General features: G+C 38.7%; 1 pseudogene across 1 annotated transcript in view; it reads left to right on the top strand.

The window, feature by feature from the left end:
* The first annotated feature begins 11,587 nt into the window (after window positions 1-11,587).
* The window catches only part of LOC149144498 (uncharacterized), a 221,162-nt pseudogene continuing 210,656 nt past the window's right edge, over window positions 11,588-22,093 (top strand). Inside the window, exon 1 of the transcript XR_016264705.1 lies at window positions 11,588-11,689. The product of XR_016264705.1 is annotated as an uncharacterized LOC149144498 (transcript). The remainder of the gene's footprint in view (window positions 11,690-22,093) is intronic.

Here is a 22,093-nt window from a genome sequence, read left to right on the forward strand (position 1 = left end):
TTTGTTGGAGTCTTCTTTAGTTAGACTATAGGATGAGGTGGCAATGACAAGTCCAGTTAGGACGAGTTAAGACCGTAGAGACAATTTTGGTTAGGACGAGTTAAGACTTTAGAGAAAATTTTGGTTAGGACGAGTTAAGACTTCAGAGACAAGTGAAGAGAGGATGAGTTAAGTCCTCAGTGAACTTAGTTCACAACTAGAGGAAATCAAGGAGCAACTCAAGGTAGTTAACTAAGAGCTAGTCCAAGTGTAACTGAGATTTTCTTCAGTTAACTAGTAGAGGGAACTCGTTGCACTTGTGTGAACAACCATTCGAACTTTGCCTCCTTGCATACATCGAAGATCTACTAAGGCAGAGAAGGACGAAGGCACAAGATTTGATGATTCTTTGTTGATGGTATAACACATTGGTTGAGGAGCAAAGAACAGGAATTCGAGCAACAAGTCGAGACTAGTTTTAGCAGGAAATAGTTGTGTGAGCAGGTCGAGATCAAAAGGCATGGCCAAGATCAATTTTTCAAGGCTGAGCAGTGACATGTTGAGAACAATTGGTGGAGCTGAGATTAGTGAGAAGAAAGCCGAGAGCTTTATCAAAGGTTATTTGCTTGTTGCAGTAGCAGTGCATTGAATTGTTAAAGATTTATTTTCTCAAAGAACAATCAATATAAGAAGACCACGACAAAGAAAACATGTTTTCTCATTTGGGTTTCCTGGGTAAAAAACTGGTGTCAAATTTGTGTGTGCATGTGTTTTTATCTCAACTATTTGCCGCTGCATGTTCAATGTTAAGAAACTTTGTATCTTGGTGAAAGTTAAACTTGGTTTCACTTTTCAGTTGCCTTGATTTATCAGTACATTCATTTAAGTAGTTGCAGAGTTTCAAGAAAATTAACATAGGTTTCAGTAATCACTGTCAACCATTCATTTGAGTCGTTATTGTTTGGTCCTTCCATTTAGGATGTTCGTAACCGTACAAAGCTTGAAATGGAGTCATTTTCGCTGAAGTGTGGTAAGTGGCATTGTGCCACCACTCAGCGAGATGTAACCATTGAGCCCACTTATTTTGTTTGTTTGTTGCATAACAACGTAGGCAGGCTTCTAAACATTTATTGACAACTTTTGTTTGGGATGGTACGTTGAACTCATGTTGAGGTAGGTTCCTATATGTTTGTTTGAATTTGGCGTCTCTATCGCTAACAATGACCTTGGGAAACCCATGTAATTTGTAGACATTCTTGCAAAATATCTTGGTGATTTGTTTTGTTGAGTCTGATTTCCTCATTCCAATGAAGTGTGCATACTTGGTGAGTTTGTTGACTACTACGAGAATTTTGTCCTTGCCATCAGACACAGGTAACCCTTTGATAAAGTCCATTGATATTTCCTCCCACTTTTGATTTGGAATATTTAAGGGATGGAGCAATCCGAGTGTCATAATGTTCTCATTTTTATTTCTCTGGCATTTATTGCATTCTGCTACATATTTTTGAATATCATTATTCATTCCCTTCCAGAAAAAAGATTGGTGTGCATTATAGTAGGTTTTAAAGAAACCTACATGTCCAACTGACAGTGAGTCATGGGACTCTTTGAGAACTTTGGCTTTAAATTTAGAATTTGGACTTAGGTAAATTCTCCCCTTGTACCACAAAATATCATTTTTCCATTCAAATTTTGAATTCTGAGGAGGGTTATTGATTATAACACTTGTTTCTGGATCTTTTGCATACTCACTTCGAATTTCATTAAGCCATTCTGGAATAGCAACTGAAATTGCAAGTAATGACGAGTCTTCGTCTTTCCTGGACAGGGCATTAGCTACTATGTTGTATTTCCCTTTCTTATGTAATAAATCCATGTCGAAGGCGACAATTTTTTTGATCCACTTTTGTTGTTCTTTAGATAACGTTTTTTGCTGGAGGAGGTGTTGAAGACTAACATGGTTTGTTTGTATTAAGAAATTACTTCCCAAGAGATATTGTCTCCACTTGGCTAATGCGTGCATAATAGCAAAAGCATTTCCTTGTTATATGTAGACTTGAGACATTCTTTCTTGTTGAGATTCCTGCTTTCAAATGCGATTGGGTGACCATCTTGCATTAATACTGCTCCTATGCCAAAACTTGAAGTGTCACATTCAATTACAAACGACTTTGAAAAATCTAGAGTTGCCAATACAGGTGCATTAGACATAATTTTCTTCAAGTCTTCAAAACACTTTTCTGCTTCATCATCCCATCGAAATGGGTTCTTCTTTAGAAGGTTTGTTAGGGGTGTGGTTATATGGGCATAGTTTCAAATAAACCTTCGATAGTACCCAGATAACCCTAAGAATCCTCTTAACTTGGAGATGTTAACTGGTTTGGGCCATTCTTTTATAGCCTTGATCTTATTAGGATCTACTTTTACTCCTTCCTTGGATATTATGTGTCCGAGGTACTCTACTTCTTCTTTTCTGAAGGTGCACTTGGACATCTTTGCATAGAACTGATGTTCTTCTAATATAGTGAGAACTTGCTCCAGATGTTGTAGATGCTCTTTCCATGTTTTACTATAGATTAGAATATCGTCAAAGAACACTAACACAAACTTCCTTAGATACAGACAAAATACCTCATTCATGGTGGCTTGGAAGGTTGTTGGAGCATTAGTTAATCCGAAGGGCATTACCTTAAATTCATAATGACCTTCATGTGTTCGAAAAGCAGTCTTCGCTATGTCCTCTAGCCTTATTCTGATCTGGTAGTATCCCGATCTCAAGTCCAATTTTGAAAAATATTGGGCTCCATGAAGTTCATCTAACATTTCATCTATAAAGGGAATCAAAAACTTGTTTTTAATCGTTACTTTGTTCAATCCTTGATAATCTACACACAGTCTAAAGGGTCCATCCTTCTTTCGGACTATAACCATTGGAGTAGCATAAGGGCTTCTACTCTTTGAGATGATTCCACATTTCAAAAGATCTTGGACTAATCTTTCGATTTTAGTTTTTTGATGATGTGAATATCTATATGGCTTGATATTGACAGGGTTTGACCTTGATTTGACTTCGATTATGTGCTTGATTTCTCTTTCAGGTGACATCTTCATAGGAAGATCTTGGAACACCTTTTTGTGTTTTTGGATCAGTTTTTGAACTTTAGGTGTTTCTTCGCTAACCAATCTTGAAGTCAACATCTCCATCTGGTGACATTGCACTACATATGTTGGTGCTCCCTTCTAGATCAACTTCATCATCTGGTATGATGCTACAATTTGATTCTCAGGGGGCTAGAACCCATATAACTTGTATTTCTGTCCCTAGTCCTAAATCTATAATTTGACTTTAGGGCATTTTCCTACTTTTTCAATTTTTTTGTTTTGTTTTGTTTTTGTTTTTGTTTCTGTTCTGTCGGCTACCATCACTTTCATGTTGGGCATGGGATATGCGAAAATGTTGAGCCTTTTCGCCATATTTGAGTCCAAAACATTGTGGGTGCTGTCGGTATCTATTAGAACCAATGTTTTAAAACTCCGACTTGGACTTCGACTCGGCTGAGGGTCGACTCCGACTCCGACTCCGGCTCGGTATCGACTCGGCCGGCTCGATTTCAATGACTCGGTCGTTGTAAAAAATACATTAAATATTTATTTTTTTATAAAAAAAACATAATTTTAAAGATTTTCATTCATGTTTCCAAACACGCAGCATTATAATATAAATGGAAGACAACATATGATCAAAGTAGCCTCATGAATATATCCATTATATCAAAATGGCACCCAGTGCACTGTCCAATACATACATGATCAAAGATTCAAAACAAAAACACATAACCAAGGAGGCTAGAAATGGCCTCTACAACAAAAGTAAACTGTGACCAGTACTACTGGGCCATTGGCTAGCAGCTACTACCAGAGGAGCCAAGATCATGTGGATCAATCTTTGGATCATCATCAGAGTCAGACAGGGGGCCCCATGGCTCCTCCTCATCATCATCTCCAACTACAATTGTAGAAGTGGTAGCACTAGCAGGCTGTGCAGCAGATGCAAGCTGAGATAGAGAAGATATGCGGTTGCAATTCTGTCGTGGCTGAGTAGAGGAAGCGCCTGCAACTGGAGTCCTCGCCGGTTGTGAGGCTGAGGTTGGTAGTACAAGTGGATCGGGATCTGCATTCAACTGAACATCATGTTCAAGTGATGCCTCCCTATCTAAATTAAAATCAAGATCCTCATCAGGATCAAACTCTGCTGGATGACTCTCCACTACGCAATCTGATGTTGGATCAATGTCTTCCAACACAATGGGATCTGAATCAGGTCTTTTGTTCAGCAATTGGTTGCGTCTGAGCCGGAGGCTGTATTGGACATAGACTAGATCATTTAACCGTTTTTGATCAAAACGGTTTCCCTTCTTTGTGTGAATCCTCTCTAAGACAGACCAATTGCACTCACACCCAGTAGCATTGCAAGTTTGACTCAAAATACGAATTGCAAACTTCTGCAATTCAGGACAATGGCCACCAAAATCCTCCCACCATTGTGTTGCAAAAAACATAGGAATGTAATGAGTTAGCTCAACAAAATTACAAATTATATCCAACTTTCAAATTATAAACGATTTAACAAAATTAAAAAAAACTATTAAGAATTGAAAATTGAAATTTTTGTTTACCTGGCTCATCTGCTTCTCTTGCAATCTTTTCTAGGTTCTTCCCAAAGGTACCCGAGGCATTGTTGAAGGTCGTGACCTGTCGGTGTATCTCTAGCTGATCAGACTCCAATGGGATCATGTGATTAATGCAGTCAATCAGTCCATCTCTAACCTCCCCCCTCAAAGCTCCTGACTCCTTAGCTTTATAATGATACCTTGGGTTCAAAAAATACCCAGCTGCATGTATAGGGCGATGGAGTTGATTGTTCCATCTTTCATCAATGATTGCCCAAATGGGCCCATACTTAGCCACTTTATTCTTGTATTCCCTCTTTATTTGCTCCTTTGCTTGATCCATAGCCTCATAAATGAAGCCCATAGCCAATCTTTCCCCATCCACCAACCGCAACACCTTAACCAATGGCTTAGCAAGCTTCATAATCTCTGTTGCCTTTCTCCAAAAAGTTTCTTCTTCAACTTTCTTTTTCAATTCTTTGCTTTCCAGTTTGTGAGACTGATTGCTTTGATTCCATTCATCACTGGAAAACATCTTTTGCAAGTTTCTATTTTGGGAAAGCATGGATTGCAATGTCAAAAAATGAGTAGCAAATCTAGTGATGGTAGGCCTAATAATATCCATGCCCCCATTGTGTTTCCTTATGAGGCTCAAAATCCATGAATGATTGTAGATAAATTTTGTTATGCTTTTGGCACGATCTACAATGTTTTTAACTCATTCTAATTTTCCAATATCCTCAAGCATGAGGTCTATGCAATGTGCAACACATGGGTTCCAAAAGATGGTCTTGTGTTTTTCCTCTAATAGTTTGCCAGCAAGAACATAGTTAGAGGCATTACCTGTGATGACTTGAACAACATTAGCCACCCCCACCTCCTCATCAACCTGATCCAATAGTTGAAACAACAATTGCTCATCTTTTACCTTATCAGATGCGTCAACTGATTTTAAAAACATGGTTCCCCATGCGAAGAAGATAAAAAAGTTTATGATGGTACAGTTTCTTTGATCAGTCCATCCATCTGACATGATGGTACATCCTGTTCTTGCCCATGAGTCCTTGAAATATTTCAAATACTTATTAATGGATGAAGTTTCTTTCTGCAAACGATACCCCCTTAGCTCATGCATAGTAGGGCCTTTGAAGCCTTCTCCAACAACATGTATGGCATCAAACATAGGCTCATAATATGGTGAATGGGAAGCATTGAAGGGGATGTCAGCATCATAATACCATCTATCTATGTAATCACAAGCAGTCTCCCTCAATTCTTTCTTCCAATGGTCATCTAAAGTGGGTTGCATTAGATTTTTACTAGCTTGAGGACCATGTGCATCTAATGGAGAGGAGGGAGTGAAATAACTTTTGATAGTCATATCACCCTTTTTCATTCTACCCTTTCCCTTTTTTTGAATAGAATCAAAAGAGGGAGGAACATATCGGAAAGGGTTGGATGCATCAGTACGAGGGATAGAGGACGATGGAGTTGATTGTTCCATCTTTCATCAATGATTGCCCAAATGGGCCCATACTTAGCCACTTTATTCTTGTATGCCCTCTTTATTTGCTCCTTTGCTTGATCCATAGCCTCATAAATGAAGCCCATAGCCAATCTTTCCCCATCCACCAACCGCAACACCTTAACCAGTGGCTCAGCAAGCTTCATAATCTTTGTTGCCTTTCTCCAAAAAGTTTCTTCATTAACTTTCTTTTTCAATTCTTTGCTTTCCAGTTTGTGAGACCGATTGCTTTGATTCCATTCATCACTGGAAAACATCTTTTGCAAGTTTCTATTTTGGGAAAGCATAGATTGCAATGTCAAAAAATGAGTAGCAAATCTAGTGATGGTAGGCCTAATAATATCCATGCCCCCAGTGTGTTTCCTTATGAGGCTCAAAATCCATGAATGATTGTAGATAAATTTTGTTATGCTTTTGGCATGATCTACAATGTTTTTGACTCATTCTAATTTTCCAATATCCTCAAGCATGAGGTCTATGCAATGTGCAACACATGGGTTCCAAAAGATGGTCTTGTGTTTTTCCTCTAACAGTTTACCAGCAAGAACATAGTTAGAGGCATTACCTGTGATGACTTGAACAACATTAGCCACCCCCACCTCCTCAGCAACCTGATCCAATGGTTGAAACAACAATTGCCCATCTTTTACCTTATCAGATGCATCAACTGATTTTAAAAACATGGTTCCCCATGGGAAGAAGATAAAAAAGTTTATGATGGTACAGTTTCTTTGATCAGTCCATCCATCTGACATGATGGTATATCCTGTTCTTGCCCATGAGTCCTTGAAATATTTCAAATACTCATTAAGGGATGAAGTTTCTTTCTGCAAACGATACCCCCTTAGCTCATGCATAGTAGGGCCTTTGAAGCCTTTTCCTACAGCATGTATGGCATCAAACATAGGCTCATAATATGGTGAACGGGAAGCATTGAAGGGGATGTCAGCATCATAATACCATCTAGCTATGTAATCACAAGCAGTCTCCCTCAATTATTTCTTCCAATGGTCATCTAAAGTGGGTTGCATTAGATTTTTACTAGCTTGAGGACCATGTGCATCTAATGGAGAGGAGGGAGTGAAATAACTTTTGATAGTCATATCACCCTTTTTCATTCTACCCTTTCCCTTTTCTTGAATAGAATCAAAAGAGGGAGGAACATATTGGAAAGGGTTGGATGCATTAGTACGAGGGATAGAGGAAGAACCCTCAAAATCATAATGGGGGTTAGTAGCCATCATTTTTTGGTATCTCCCTCTTCCTCCCAATTTCAGCCTCTAACTCTTTTTGCCTAGCCTTATCTGCTTTAAACTTCTCAAAGTTGGCTAACGATTCCTTCCTAATCTCCCCAATTTTTGGTGAGGTACATGGAGTAATTTGGCCTGTAATTCTCGCCAAGTGTTGTTTCAGCCTATTAATGCCCCAAGACCTTCCTTAATTTTCCTATGGCAAAATTTGCAATGCATTTGACTATCAACCATTTCAACATATGCCCAAGCAACATCTTTCACTCTAGGTGCCATTTTTTGACTTGGAAATGAAAGCAAACAATTTGAAAAAAAAAAAAAAAAACATTGATTCAATGTTCATTTCTTTCACAAAAAACACTCTTTAGGATTTCTAGATATGCATCTAAAATTTAATAAGCAAAAACAGATTTCTACAAGTGAGAAAAAATACCTCCAGGCACAAACTGCCTCCTCAAGCTTGCTCCAAGAAATCAACTCCTCAAGCTTGCTCCAAGAAATCAACTCCTCAATGTTGCTTCAAATGGCTGCCCAAGAAGCTCCTCACTCCAGCTACAATGCTTGCCCAAGACTCCTCACTGCTACTCCAAAAACAAACTCAACAACTCCTCACAAACTCTCACTGAAGTTCTCACTCAAATGCATGAGATGGCTGTGAGAGAATGAGAGGAGTTGAGTGGGTTAAATAGGGTTTGGGAGAGGGGAATGGACCCCAAAGACCAACTAACCAATTAATAAAACCATTTGGAGTCCCCCACACTCAGCAAAAACATAAAAAAATAAAAAAAAGCGGTTTTATGGGTTTATTGGCCGCTGTCCGTGACCCGACCGGGTTGATACGGACTCGGTCGAACCGGTTCAGAGGTCGGTTTGCAAATTTTTTTTTCGGCTCGGACCAACTCGGTCGATTTGGTTCCAAGCCGGCGGGCTTTTAAAACAATGATTAGAACCATTACATTGCTTTTTTTGATATGTCCTTTTAACTTTAATGTCTGGGGCTGAGATATACTTGTGATCGCCGATAATGACACTTGTGGAATATTCTTGTTATTTGGTACTAGAGAAAATTGTGGAGAATCTTCAACTTCTTCTATGTTTGATTCTTCATTGTCTGAATCATTGGTTGCTTCGCATGTATACAGGTTCTTGGTCTCTTTTCCCTTAGCACATTTATGTTTAGGATCCCATTTTTCGCCACAACATTTGCACTTACCTTCTTTCATTCTTTACATTTCCAAATTAGTTTTTTCTCCTTCACGAAGATGTGGTGGAACATATTTTGTATTATTCGTGTTAGCAGTTTGGGGAAATCTTTGTCTCGAATATACTCTTTCAACTTTTGGCCACTGCATCCTTTCGAGCTTCTTTTCTGCAACTTTTGCTTTCTGTCTTGCTTCTTCTATAGAAGTGATGTCATGAAGCTCAAGCTTAGCCTGGAGATGTGGTTTAAGTCCCGTGATGTATGATTGAATGAGACAAGTCTTTGATAATCTAGCTACTCATGTAGCTAGAGTTTCCCATTCTCTAGTGTATTCATCCACATTTCCTTTTTGTTGCAGTTGGGCGAGTGCCGAGAAGAAATCTTCTTCCTTGACACCTTGGAACCTCTTAAAGAATGCATTTTTGAATTTCTTCCCCCTGATAGCAAGTGTCGTCTTCTTCCACCACATATACCAATTATATGCTACGCTTTCTATTTGCATGGATGCATGCTTGATCTTTTCATCATCATTGTCAATACCGTACATCTCGAAATATTCTTCTGCTTTATTGAACCATGTAACATTGTATTTCTCGTTACCGTCAAATTTAGAGAGCTCAAGTTTTGCTCTTCGTTGATATGTTGCAATTGGTGGAGTGAAGAAGGGGTATTGATTCAAGATCTGCATATTTGAGTATTGTTTTCAGAGCTGCATATTTTGAAAATTCGTGTTACTATTTTGTTGATTGGCCTTGGAGGATGCTTTTGTAGACTCAGGGATCTAATGTGACTCTGATGAGTTTGATGTATCCGCAAAATTTGGATGTTGAGTAGCTTCGTTATTCTGGGGTATTTGATCAAGTGTAATTTTCAACTTGTCACAAATACAGGTCAACATCACCATTGCTTGATTATGAGCTATTGATGCTGCATCATGATTTTGATCCATCTTATTTGAAAGGATTGCATGATCCTTTTTAAATTCGTTATGGTCCTGCTCGAGCTTACGCTCTATTCTCTTCGTTGTATCCTGGAGCTCCTTGATTTCATTAGAATGTCCAGTAACCTTATTCTCAAGATCTATAATTTTTTTACTAAAATCAACCATTGTCATTGATGCAGACATTGATCGGGTATGTGGTGGTGTATATTTATCCAACTTAACCTTCTTCCTTAACTTGAATGTTATTTTTATCTTTTATTATTTTTTTAAATATATAAATATATATATATATATATATATATATTTTGCTTTAAATAATATAATTATATTAATATATAACTATATGTTAATTTGGTGAACTATTAAAATATATTTTAATTAAAATGAAACTACGAATGGAGGAGAATGAATGGTTCGAATGGAATGAAGCAATGAATGGCGATGTCAAATGGAACAATGGAGTCAACGACTGTCGGTGATTGTTGGAAGAGGTGTGACCGTTGACGGTGGAGTGTGCTTACAAATTTGTGGCTTCGAATGGAGATGTATATTGAACGAAGAACAATACACAACCACAACGGACGACTGGACGACGACTGGGTGGTAGCAAGGATGACTGGTCGGGTTTTGGCTGCCTGTCCGTGATAGGGTTTCCACTGCTAGGCGGAAGACTTAGCGTTTGGGTGGCGAGGAATGTACACAGCGAGAGAGGGCATAGGGATGTAGAAGTGGTCGACACAGTGTCTAGTGATGGGAATGAGACGCAGGGACAATGGAGAATTACGAAAAGTCACGAAACAACAGAGAGTGTTTGAGCAATGGAACAAAGAGCGATGGACGTGTTGTGGAGGGAACAATAGGCGGTGAATTGACGAAAGTTCAGCAGCAGTGGCCGGTTCTGATACCAAATGAAGCAAACAACTCATAAATGGACAGAAATAGATATATATTTTATTAATGATTTGAATGATGAATTACATAGAAGGGCCCTTCGCTTATATACCGCCTCAGGTGCCTCTTGGTAAAAGGGCATGATCTTCTGATTGTGCCCTTTTGCCTAATTAACCTATAATTACAAAATCATTAAATTTTTACATAACATTTTTAATGTGAAAAGAGGAATCATTTGAAGTGCCATATTACCTAGTTTCACATGTACTGATAATTCTAGACACAATGTGATTCCTATGTGACAGGAATTACTTTTGGTCATGGGAAGTAGTTCTGTTAGACCAATCTCATCCAGGAATTGTTTCAAGTAATTGGAGGCAATTTTTCTCAGACAGGAATCACCTCTTGTCATGGATTGCAAAAATTACAAAAAATAAAATAAATAAAGAAAGATCATTATAAAAAACCACAAATCATTCCATTTATAGGCATCTCAACAAAACCCTTGACGAGGTACCCACTTCACTCATGCATCAACAGCTAAGCTCAATGAATTTGGGGATACAATAACATGAAATGTTATATGAAAAATTGGCAAAGGGTGATAGCATAAATTTTGAATTTTAAAAAATTCTTGCCAGAAAGAAAGATGGAAATCACATCCACCTATTATGCTACAAGTATTTTGCCCAATCTTGTATTCATAAAGTTTAGCCAGAGTGCCACATCTGCACCTGAACTACACCTGCTACCAAAACTGCACCCATTATGGACATGTGAACCTTTTCCATATGTGGATGAGATTAAGTTCATGTTATTAGCGTTATATGTTTAACAACACTTGCGAATTGTTCAAAGGAAAAACTACTTTATGTAAGATCAGCAGAGAAGACTCTTTTTGTTTTGATATGGGTACTTTTTAATTTTATAACTCATGCTGTTGAAAGTCAAATAGTCCATACCTTCATTGTCTTATAGTTTGGAATTGCGTAATTGATCAGTTCTGACAAGCTCGTCAGTTTAGACTTTAATTAGTATTGGCCTCATGGATTAAGTAGGTTTTGGTTAGTGAAGAGCATAACTGAATTTCTTCGGAAACTTTCTGATGGGTGCTGAAGCAGATAGTACATCTCAAGTAAAATGGTTTGGTTCCAGTGTGAAGACTGTGGAGAGAACCTCAAAAAGCCTAAGCTCCAGAACCATTTCCGTATTTGCTCTGCAAACAAGGTCTGAGTTTTTAGTCAGTTCTAGAAATAACTTCATATCTCCATCTTCAGAATGTATTTGGAAAGCAATGTTATTTGCTCTTATTTTACATCTGGTTGCTTGATTGGATGTTTACCTTTTATATGGTTTATACTGATGGGCTTCCTTTTTCCATTGTGTGTTTCTGATTTTAGTTGAACTATATGCTGGACTTCAAATTCAGTTTGCGTTGATTGAATATGTAGTTGAGAAACATTTTAGATTCCTAATCCAGTTTTTTTAGAATCAACTAAAATAGATTCAAAAATATTAAAATATTTTTTCTAAATACTAAAATAACAGTCTTGCCAATTTCTTATCTAGATCATGCAAATGGAAAGAAAGTCTCAATGGCCTTAGGGAGCTGATTTCTGTGTTGTGTAGTTCCTTGCGAACATTGGGTGACATACTGCATTCACATTCATCAATTTGAAAACAATATAAGGCTAGAACACAGTTTCTCATATAACAAGTATGGCAATCAATGAAGTCAAGAATTGTCAAATTTTGTTCTATTGCCCTCAATGTCTTCCAATCAGAATCCCGATGTCATTCAATATTTGAATGGTCTGCCCCCAGTCAACTTGATTAGGCACTCATGCACTCTTTATTTCATAGTTTCTTGGAGAGTCAAGCTGAAAGAGGCCAACAACATCGGCCTGACATTACCTGTCGGTTATCCAAGGTCACTGACCAGTCAGTTGCTACCTGCTTTACACAGTACCTCTGAGGTCAATGACTGTTATGAGCCTTGAGGGAATTGAACTGTTGCCACCAAGGTTACACAATTCGTGGGTGAGGATTGGAATCAACAAAAGATTCTGGTGTGGATGTGGCAGTTATCCTGAAAATGCAAATTGGGCAACCAGAAACCTAATTTTTTATATCCAGATATTTACATGAAAAAAAGATTTTTTTGGAAAAAGGTTTAGAGATAGTAAACATATTTCAGATATTTCATTGTTTCAGATTTCAGGAAACAAATTTATACAGACTTCTAACATCAATGAAGCTGCAAGGATATATCCAGCTATTGACTAGGCTTCATACATGTAACATCAGGATTCAGATTCATATATAAATGGAATGCAGAAAATATCTTCTTTTGTGGACATTTTGATACAAGTCAATTCATTAAGATTCAGAAAACATCTGTAAGTTCCACATTGTCTTTTCTCCAAAACACTGCTCACTGTTTTCATCTGCTTCATCTTTGTCATATCATCAGTTTATATCAATTCTTGTGTGGACAATTTCTGTTTGGCCCTTATCACTTTTCTGCTCCAGTCAAATTTGTGGATATGTCTTGCCAGATATTGCACAGAATATGTTTGTACTGTCTGAACTGGACTCTGCCTTTTCTGCCCTGGTTCTGGGTGTCTGCACAGGTGACATCTGAAACCCTCGTTATGAAACAAAACATATGCTTCCTCTCTCGTTCTGAAACAAAAAGATGCTCTCATTGTGCAATCAAACAGATGCTTTCATTCTGTTAAAAAAATTTCTTGGAGTGATCTTTGTTGCACCTTTTGATTTCTGCCTGCTCGCATATTTCTGCAAGTCGTGGGTGTTCCAGAGTTTCACACCCAGAGTCCATAGTTCTCTCTCTGCTGTGCTGCCTACTGTCCTTGGAAAAACCCCGAAAGGAAAACCAGTGCAGCAGATGAGGGTTCTATTTGTATAAAATTTTCAGCAAAATAGATAATACAACTGCTTGCTTAGTCATTGGCAAAGATTCCAGCAAATTTATCTCGACTGGCAAAATAACTGGGAAATCCCTTTTCCCTCTAGCAAATCAGTTCGGCCTCCTCCTAGCCAACTCGCACTCCTCCTTGGCACTCGCACTGCAGCCCAAAAATGCACGCTGGTGACTTTGAGAAATTTATACAAGCTCCAGATTTTTTTTTCGGCAGTCAATCTGCCTCCTGCTGCTTTCTAAAGCTACTCGCTCTACCTCCAGATCACCTCCCGCACACGATCTGTAGCCTCTGCAACTCGCACTAGCTGACTGTCTAACTCACACTGCCTGCTTCAGCCTCCTCTATTGGAAATCTCGGCCTCCCATCGAGTTACTGGAATGTTGGAAGCCTCTTAAGAATTTCTCACTGCTGAAAACCCCGCTGCTGGTGTCTCCCTCTGCTTCAACTACGCCCTTGTTGAATCACTGCAATTGGGTAAGTCGAAATGCTTGAATGTCTTGTGTGTCTTCTCCAAACCCCATCGACTTACTCTTAAAATTTCTCGTTGGAGTCTCAACGGCCATGATCACATCTCGACCGATAGCTAAGATCATCTTGACTCTATCAATTAACTGTTCTAGTAGTCTCTAGAGTAAAATCGAACTTCCTCAATTAATTCACTTTAATTAACCAATTTTCCTAAGTTAGACTTAGGAAATATTTAATTATTAGCTAATTAATTTAATTGAGGTGTCTCCAAGTATTTTCTTGTGAAACCTTTTCTGGGTTTTGGAGATTTTATGTTCCTTAGCATCTTAGACATCATAGAGCCTAGAACACCTGTCCACTGCTACCATAGTCTAACATAGTCTAACACTCCCTCTTAGTGAGGAAGGTGTTCTCCACTATACCCATTTGCTCCCTGAAGTAGAGAAACTTTGCCGTCCCCAAGGCTTTTGTGAGTATATCAAGCACCTGCTAGTCTGTGGTAACATGCTATAGCCGAACTGATCTCACACTGTTGATGCCCATTGCGCTACTCTGATCTCACGCTGCTGATGCCCTTGTGTTGCTGCAATCATTGCAACTATGTGTACTGATCTCATTGATCTATTGAGTCACTACAACTGGCTCCGAAACTATCTCTTAAGTGTCTAACTGTGCCTAACTGGCTCTACACTGTTTCTCAATATCTGACTGCTACTTTATCTCTACACTGTTGATGACCTTTCGAACCTCCTGCTACTTTATCTCTTGGGCTCTTGCATCAAAGGTAATGATCCAACTGAGTAACACACAACTGAATTTGATCTACTGATCAAGCCCTCCTTGGCTAGATCTAGATCTCCTTATTGTTCCTCCCTCGGACGTTGCTCGAACTCACATACTAGAGTGTTGTACTCCTCCTCCTAGAGGTATTGCTGCTATCAATGCGAATTCATCCTCCAATATGGCTGACAAATCCTCGATCTCTGTCGAAGTTGCTGTCTGCTTCCCTTTCTTGTCCTTCTTCCTCTTAGGACATGAGCTGACATAGTGACCAGGCTCAACACAATTGAAGCACTTGACCTTCAACAAATTTTTATTCTTCTTTTCTCCTTTCGAGTCTTATCCCTGGTTGGGACCCTTCTTCGCTTTTCCCTTCCCTGCAAGAGCAACATTCTCCTCCTCCTTCTCCACCTTCGGTCCCTTACCATTGCTGCTGGTAGTGCCATCAATGAGGTCGAGCCTCAGCTCCTCCTGAGTGAAGTCACTCCACAGGCGTTCCCAATCTAGAAGCTTGTCACATCTAGAGATCCCTTGGACGAACGCTCGCCATTCCTTGGTAAACCCGTTCAGAGCTATCCGCACAAGCTCGTCATCTGCTAGCTTCTCTCCAACTGTTGCAAGTTCATCTCTGATCGACTGAATCCTGGTGAGATAGGATATTATGTTCTCGCCCTTGTTCATCTTGATCGTCCTTAGCTTCTCCTTGAGAATCATCTTCCGGTTCTTGGAAGGATCTTGGTAACTTGACTATGGAATCCCACATCTCTTTCGCTATGGTCTTCTCTGCAATATGCGGAATGATATGATCTCAAATACCATTGAGGATCATCCTCTTCGCCTTGGCATTATCCCTCCTGGAGTCATGAAATTGGATGGTATCTATCGATATAGTTATCGCTACTATAGCGAACTCCTCGAGATCGTGTTCATCTAATTGGAACAACAACCTGGCCTTCCAGATGCCAAAGTTGGAGGCTCCATCTAACCTGTCTTGATCTCTTAATCTTGCTGCAGTCATCTTTGGAAAATACTGCGAAACTCAAATAAACTAGATAACCTTTACTCCTGGAAAATCGATTTGGAAACACTAAGTTTCCTATGCAATACTAATAGAACCCTTCTGCAAACTTGCAACCTCTACTTGCACCTCGTACCGACAATTGAGAAATGCTTTCGAATACACTGCCTCCCTCTGTCTTCTAAAGCTACTTGTACTTCCTTCGACAAATGGAAATGAATTACTACTATAACCTTCTCCTCTTGGCAAATCGATTTGGAAACACTAAGTTTCCTTTGCAATACTAACTCGACCCCCTTCTGCAAACTTGCAACCTCTACTTGAACCTCATATCGACAATTGAGAAATGCTTTCGAATACACTGCCTCCCTCTGTCTTCTAAAGCTACTTGTACTTCCTTCGACAAATGGAAATGAATTACTACTATAACCTTCTCCTCTTGGCAAATCGATTTGGAAACACTAAGTTTCCTTTGCAATACTAACTCGACCCCCTTCTGCAAACTTGCAACCTCTACTTGAACCTCATATCGACAATTGAGAAATGCTTTCGAATACACTGCCTCCCTCTGTCTTCTAAAGCTACTTGTACTTCCTTCGACAAATAGATCCAACAACTGGAAATGAATTACTGCTTTAAATCTGTGAATTGGGTAAACTGGCTATTCATTCTGCTTGCTTCGATCCTCTCTTGTAGAATGAATTCGGCCTACTGGAGAAATGAATAGACTGAGTCGAAACCCCTGTGTGCTTTCTCTTCCTTACCCTGCATTGATTTGCTACTGCAAAACCCTTATCCTGCAAACCTTTTGTGCTAGATCTACTCTGAGAAAATCTGATCTGCTCACCGGAAACCCTTTCCGGCAACCTCATTGTTTGCTGCTGCAACTGAGATAATTTGATTTTCCTCTGGATCACCTCCTTGGACTAGAAATCGAACTCCTGCCTCTGCAATTCATATTGCCTGGCTAGGCCTGCATAGATCTGGTTTATTGTGCTTCAAATCTCCCTTTGAACTGCAAACCCTCACTCACTTCGCTCTAGAGCTCACTGATCCAATCGGCTTTGATACCAAGTGAAACTTCCATGATTGTAATTATTGGATATTAGTCTCCTAACTTGTGTAGTTTATTTGTCTTCCGTAAATTAATTTTACACCAAATAGCGAATAATTTACAATTGCAATCTTCACAAATAAAAATGTCGGGGAAGATAAAATATGAAATTGAGAAAATAATGCGCACACACACAAAAATATGACACTATTATTTTTGGACAATTATACCATGTGAAATTTCCACGATTGCAATTACTGGATATTATTCTCCTAACTTGTCTAGTTTCTTTGTCTTATGTAAATTAATTTTATAGCAAATAGCGAATAATTCATAATTGCAATTTTCACAAATAAAAACATTGCGGAAGATAAAATACGGAATTGAGAAAATAATGCACACACACACAAAAATATGACACTGCTATTTTTGGATAATTGTCCCTGAAAAAACCTCGAAGGGAAAGCCAATGTAGCAGATGAGGGTTTTATTATTATAAATTCTTCAACAAAATAGAGAATACAATTGCTTGCCTATTCACTAGCAAAGCTTCTGGCAAATTATTAAAAACAAAATTAAAAATCAAATATATTTCTAAAAGTTAGTGAATCCACTGTCTCATGTTGCGCTCTCCTGTTGAGACTGCGTCCAAACCTTTCCTCTGTTCCCTTCTCCCATGGCCCCTTCAGAGTCTGATCCAGAGGGGGCTTGCTCAGCTGCTACGCCCCCCCGACGTTGCTGCTCTGGCCTTTGCCAGTCTCGTTTCCTCCCTTGGTGCCCCTCGAGATCGACTTGCTATTTCCAAGTTTGTAAAGAAACTGGAGGACATACTGAAATCGTTTTGCCTCTTGCGATGCCTTGAAGAGCAACTCTATCTCGGTCTGTGAGGGGATTGGTTGGACAATTCATGGGCCTTTGGCCCTCTCCAAAAACAATGCAAAAATGGGTAGAAAGAAACTGGGCTCCCTCAACTCAAGGCCAAATATCCATTCGCTTATGTGGTAGAGGCTACTTCACTTTCTATTTTGAATCCAGAGAAGATAGAGATCTTATCTTCAGAAATGGGCCATATTTCATGGACACCAGAGTCCTATACTTGTATTGATGGACACTAGACTTCGATCCCGAACTTGATGTTCCTATATAGGTTTGTCACCCTCACCTTCCTCTTCATTGTTGGGGAGATGAATCTGTCAAAGCTATAGGCAATGCATTCGGAAAATACATAGACAAAAGTGAGCCAAAAGATAATATGCATGTTTGCGCTCGAATCTGTGTGGAAGTTGATATGGGAAAGGGACTACCAGAAGCAGTGAAGATCAAGGTAGACAACTGGGCTCACATACAACAACTGGACTACGAGCAACTTCCTTTCAAATGCAAGGTATGTCATAAATATGGTCATTTTGCAAATAGATGTCCAAAGAAAGAAGTAGAAGAAGCAACTGAAACTCAAGAACCTCATTGGGAAACTGTCATACGAAAAAAATCTGGAAACAAGTCTTCAAAGCCTCCACACCCCTCCTATTCAGTTCCCCCTCCTCGGGCTCAACCCTTTTCCTCCTCTTCTCTCTCTTAGCCTCTTGATTTCAATTCCTTTGCTTCTCTAGCTCCTCCTCTTGACCCTCGCTCTGCTAGAGAGGATGTCTTGCCTCTTCTCCTTGAAAATTTTGTTTCCTTCACTCCCTCCCCTCCTGCTTCATCCCCTCTTCCCCCCCTTCTCCCTCACCCTATCTCCCCTAGTCCTCCCTCGATCCCTCTCCCTCCCTCTTTTGAAAGGATTCTCACAAGAAACCAATCCAAGGAATCCCTCTTTCCATCAGATAGCCACAAGAAGCCAAGAAGGAAATCAAATAAGGAAATAAGAGATGAAGCAACATTAAAAGAAATGGCCATGGGAACTCAACAACCAATGGAGATATATATAGAAAAAGGTGTTGGAAGCAAGAAAAAACTAACTCAGGCAGTTCGAGGGAAAGGTCCCTCTGCACCAACCCATAGTAAATAATGAATTTGGTCTCCTGGAATTGTAGAGGTCTCGGCCATCCCTTGAAAGTCAATGCTGCAAAAGACCTTGTTAGACCTAATATCTTCCTGTTTCAAGAGAGCAAGTCATTCGAACAAGAGATGAATCAGATAATGCAAAAAAGAAAGCACTATGAAGGAATAACAATAAATGCAATAGGTGCCTCTGTAGTCATTTGCACAATGTGGAAGCAATCCTCTTGGGATCTTATTTATATGATCGAAGAGCAACACTAGATAAAGGCCAAACTCAAAAATAAAATCTTTGGATACCAAATCAGCTTATTTAATATCTATGCTCCCTCTCATTTCAGAGACAAGGATCAATGTTGGCAGTCCTTGGCTGATTGCCTAAATTCAGAAACCAACAAGAGAATTATAGCCGGAGCAGATTTAAATCTGATTTTGCATGGAAATGAAAAACAAGGAGGTTGTTTTCAGTTAGATCCCTCCAGAGACAAGCTAAAGAACATCATAGAAGCTCATAGTCTAGTGGATATTGCTCCTAAGAATAACAAATTTTCATGGAGCGACAGAAGATTAGGTACGGGTAATATCAAAGAAATACTGGACAGGTTTTTAATCCAAGATAGCTTCATATCAGATATTAATCTGGTGATTTAAAAGTCAACTACTCTGCAGCATTGGATCATAAGCCCATAGCTATTAAATTTGCAGAAGGCAAAAATTTGGGACCTCTTCCATTTCAATACAATCCCCTTTGGACCAATTTCGAAAAAGTTAGAACACTGGTCTCTTCAGCTTGGAATCACAGTATTAATTGCTCCCAAAGCTTCATCTAGGAATCAAAGTTAAAGAATGTTAGAAACAAACTTAAGGAATGGGCCAGAATTCACTACAAAGAGCCACATCAAAAGAAAATAGAGCTACAAATGGAGTTAAATCATGTCCAGAGGAGTATGGAAGAAGGAGATGTCACAAAAGAAAAGCAAATGAAAGAAAAAGAAATATACTGGGAAATATATAAAAATAATAGAAGTGAGGAAGAATCTTGGAGGTTAAAATCCAGGAACTTATGGATACAGTTTGGAGATAAGAATACAACCTTCTTCCACAACACCACCAAAATGAGAAGGGTCAAAAATCGTATTGAGTCAATCATAGGAGAATGGGAAGTCGAAATAAAGGGGCAAGAATAAATAAAAAAGGAAGCATACCAGCATTTCAAAAGCTTGCTTTCTGCTGATATAGGAAACTCCAACTATGAAGACTTCATTAGACACATTCCTAAATTAGTCTCATAAGAGGCAAATTCTTCTCTTTCCAAACAAGTAGAAGAAGAGGAACTACAATCTGCAATATGGAATCTTCATCTTGACAAAGCTCCAGGGCCCGATGGTTTCTCCATTGCCTTCTTCTGCTCGTTCTGGTTGCTCATAAAAAAATATCTTCTAAAAATGATTAGATGGGTCTTCAAAAAAAGGAAAATAGGAGGCAACACCAATTCCACCTTTTTGGCTCTTATCCCTAAAGAATCCAGGCCCTCCTCTTTTCATCACTTTAGACCTATTTCTCTGTGCAATTCATCCTACAAAATCATCTCCATGATTTTAGCAAATAGGCTAAAAAACCTCCTCCCCATTTTGATTTCTGAAAACCAAGGAGGTTTTGTTCCAAATAGACAAATTGTCGACAACATTTTGCTTGTACAAGAAGCTATCCATTCCAGCTTATCTAGAAAAGAGCAAGGCTTCATTTTGAAACTTGATATGGCCAACACATTTGATAGAGTCAACCACCCCTTCCTTGTCGTTGTCTTGCAAAAGTTTGGGTTTGCCTCTGATTTCATAGATCTTATAAAAGCTTGCATTCAAGGTCCCTAGATTGCCCCCCTAATTAATGGAAGACCAGGGAGTTTCTTTCAAAGTTCAAGAGGTCTTAGGCAAGGTTGCCCCCTATCTCCTTTCTTCTACATCATCATGGTAGAATCTTTGATTAGGAATCTTGAGCACAACAGGCAGAGTGGCTCCATCACTGGCATCCATTTCAACAGAGGAGTCAAGAGCATAAACCACTCCCAATTTGCCGATGATACTCTATTTATGGGTGGAGCTTCATGTATTGTGGCAAAAAGATTCAAAATCATTTTGGATAGATTTTTGGAGGCCTCCGGAGGTCTCCTAAATAATACAAAGAGCAACATTTATGGATGGAACACCCCTGCAAGAATACTACAATGCATTTCTCAAATTTTCAGAGTACCCTTCAAACCAAATTGGTATACCTTTACTTGAAACATATTTAGATTTGATTGAATAGCGAGGTTCACAAGATGTGTATTTGATCCCTTTTCTTCAACTTGAATTTCCACATCTGAAGATTTTGATGCTTACTTCTCTATAAATTGTTGTACTTTATTTTCCAACGACGTCTTGTCCTTCTTAAGCTTCTCAATTTACGTTTCACTGTGGTCGTTGTGGCGAGAAATTTCTTCTTTTTTGTTTGCAATAATTGTCAACTTATTTTTGCATACTTTGCATTGATTTTTGGTTTTCTTTAAGAATTACTTTTGAGATATATTTTATGTCTTTTGGTGTCACTTAATCTGGCTCCAATGTATTGTCCTATAGTGTTATTTTTTTCTTCTTGTATGAAAATGTCAAAAGCTTCTTCTTTGTATTTAAGATAAAGGACCTTAGTGATTCCATCCAAGGTTAACCCAAAATAATATCACTATCATCACAAAATAAAGATTTAATGGTGTATTGTAATACAAAAGTAAAGTTCCCAATCCTCAGTTATAAATTGCTTATGTCATATTGTTTTTCATCCCTATCCATCATTTCAATTATATCTAGCTTATGAACCACTAATTGGTTAGCAGATTTGATACTAACATAATTATCATCTTGAGTAGGAGCAATATAGATAATAACCTCCCTTCTTGCATTTGATCCTTTGAGTTTAAATAATGCAAATACAACTTTGCTAAAAGTTTTAGGAAATCTTCCATTACTAATCTCCATTCTACTTTTTCAAATTTCGTAATATTTCACTTAATCTTTTAACACTTTTGTAATTTAGGTATATTGATATAATACCTTTCATCTGTTGTAAAGTGTAACTAGGTTTGGTCTTCATAATGACATGTAATTATGATCTTTGTAAATGATGAAAAGAAGAGAATAAAATTATTTTTGTAATGCCTTGCTTCATGGGTTTCATGAGCAAGAGTTTTATCTAGATGGCTCCCATTGAGAGCCTTAGGATTTATCATTAGAGTCATAGAATTAATGTCATGTATGAAGAGCTCTTCTTGAGCATGTGTCAAATGTATATAAGTCTATAAAGCCCTCCAACGACAAGCACAAGTGCCTCTC

This window comes from Pinus tabuliformis, chromosome X, assembly GCF_031772625.1.
Source record: "Pinus tabuliformis cultivar Carrire ecotype Pingquan chromosome X, CPIR1, whole genome shotgun sequence".
NCBI classification, from domain to species: domain Eukaryota; kingdom Viridiplantae; phylum Streptophyta; class Pinopsida; order Pinales; family Pinaceae; genus Pinus; species Pinus tabuliformis.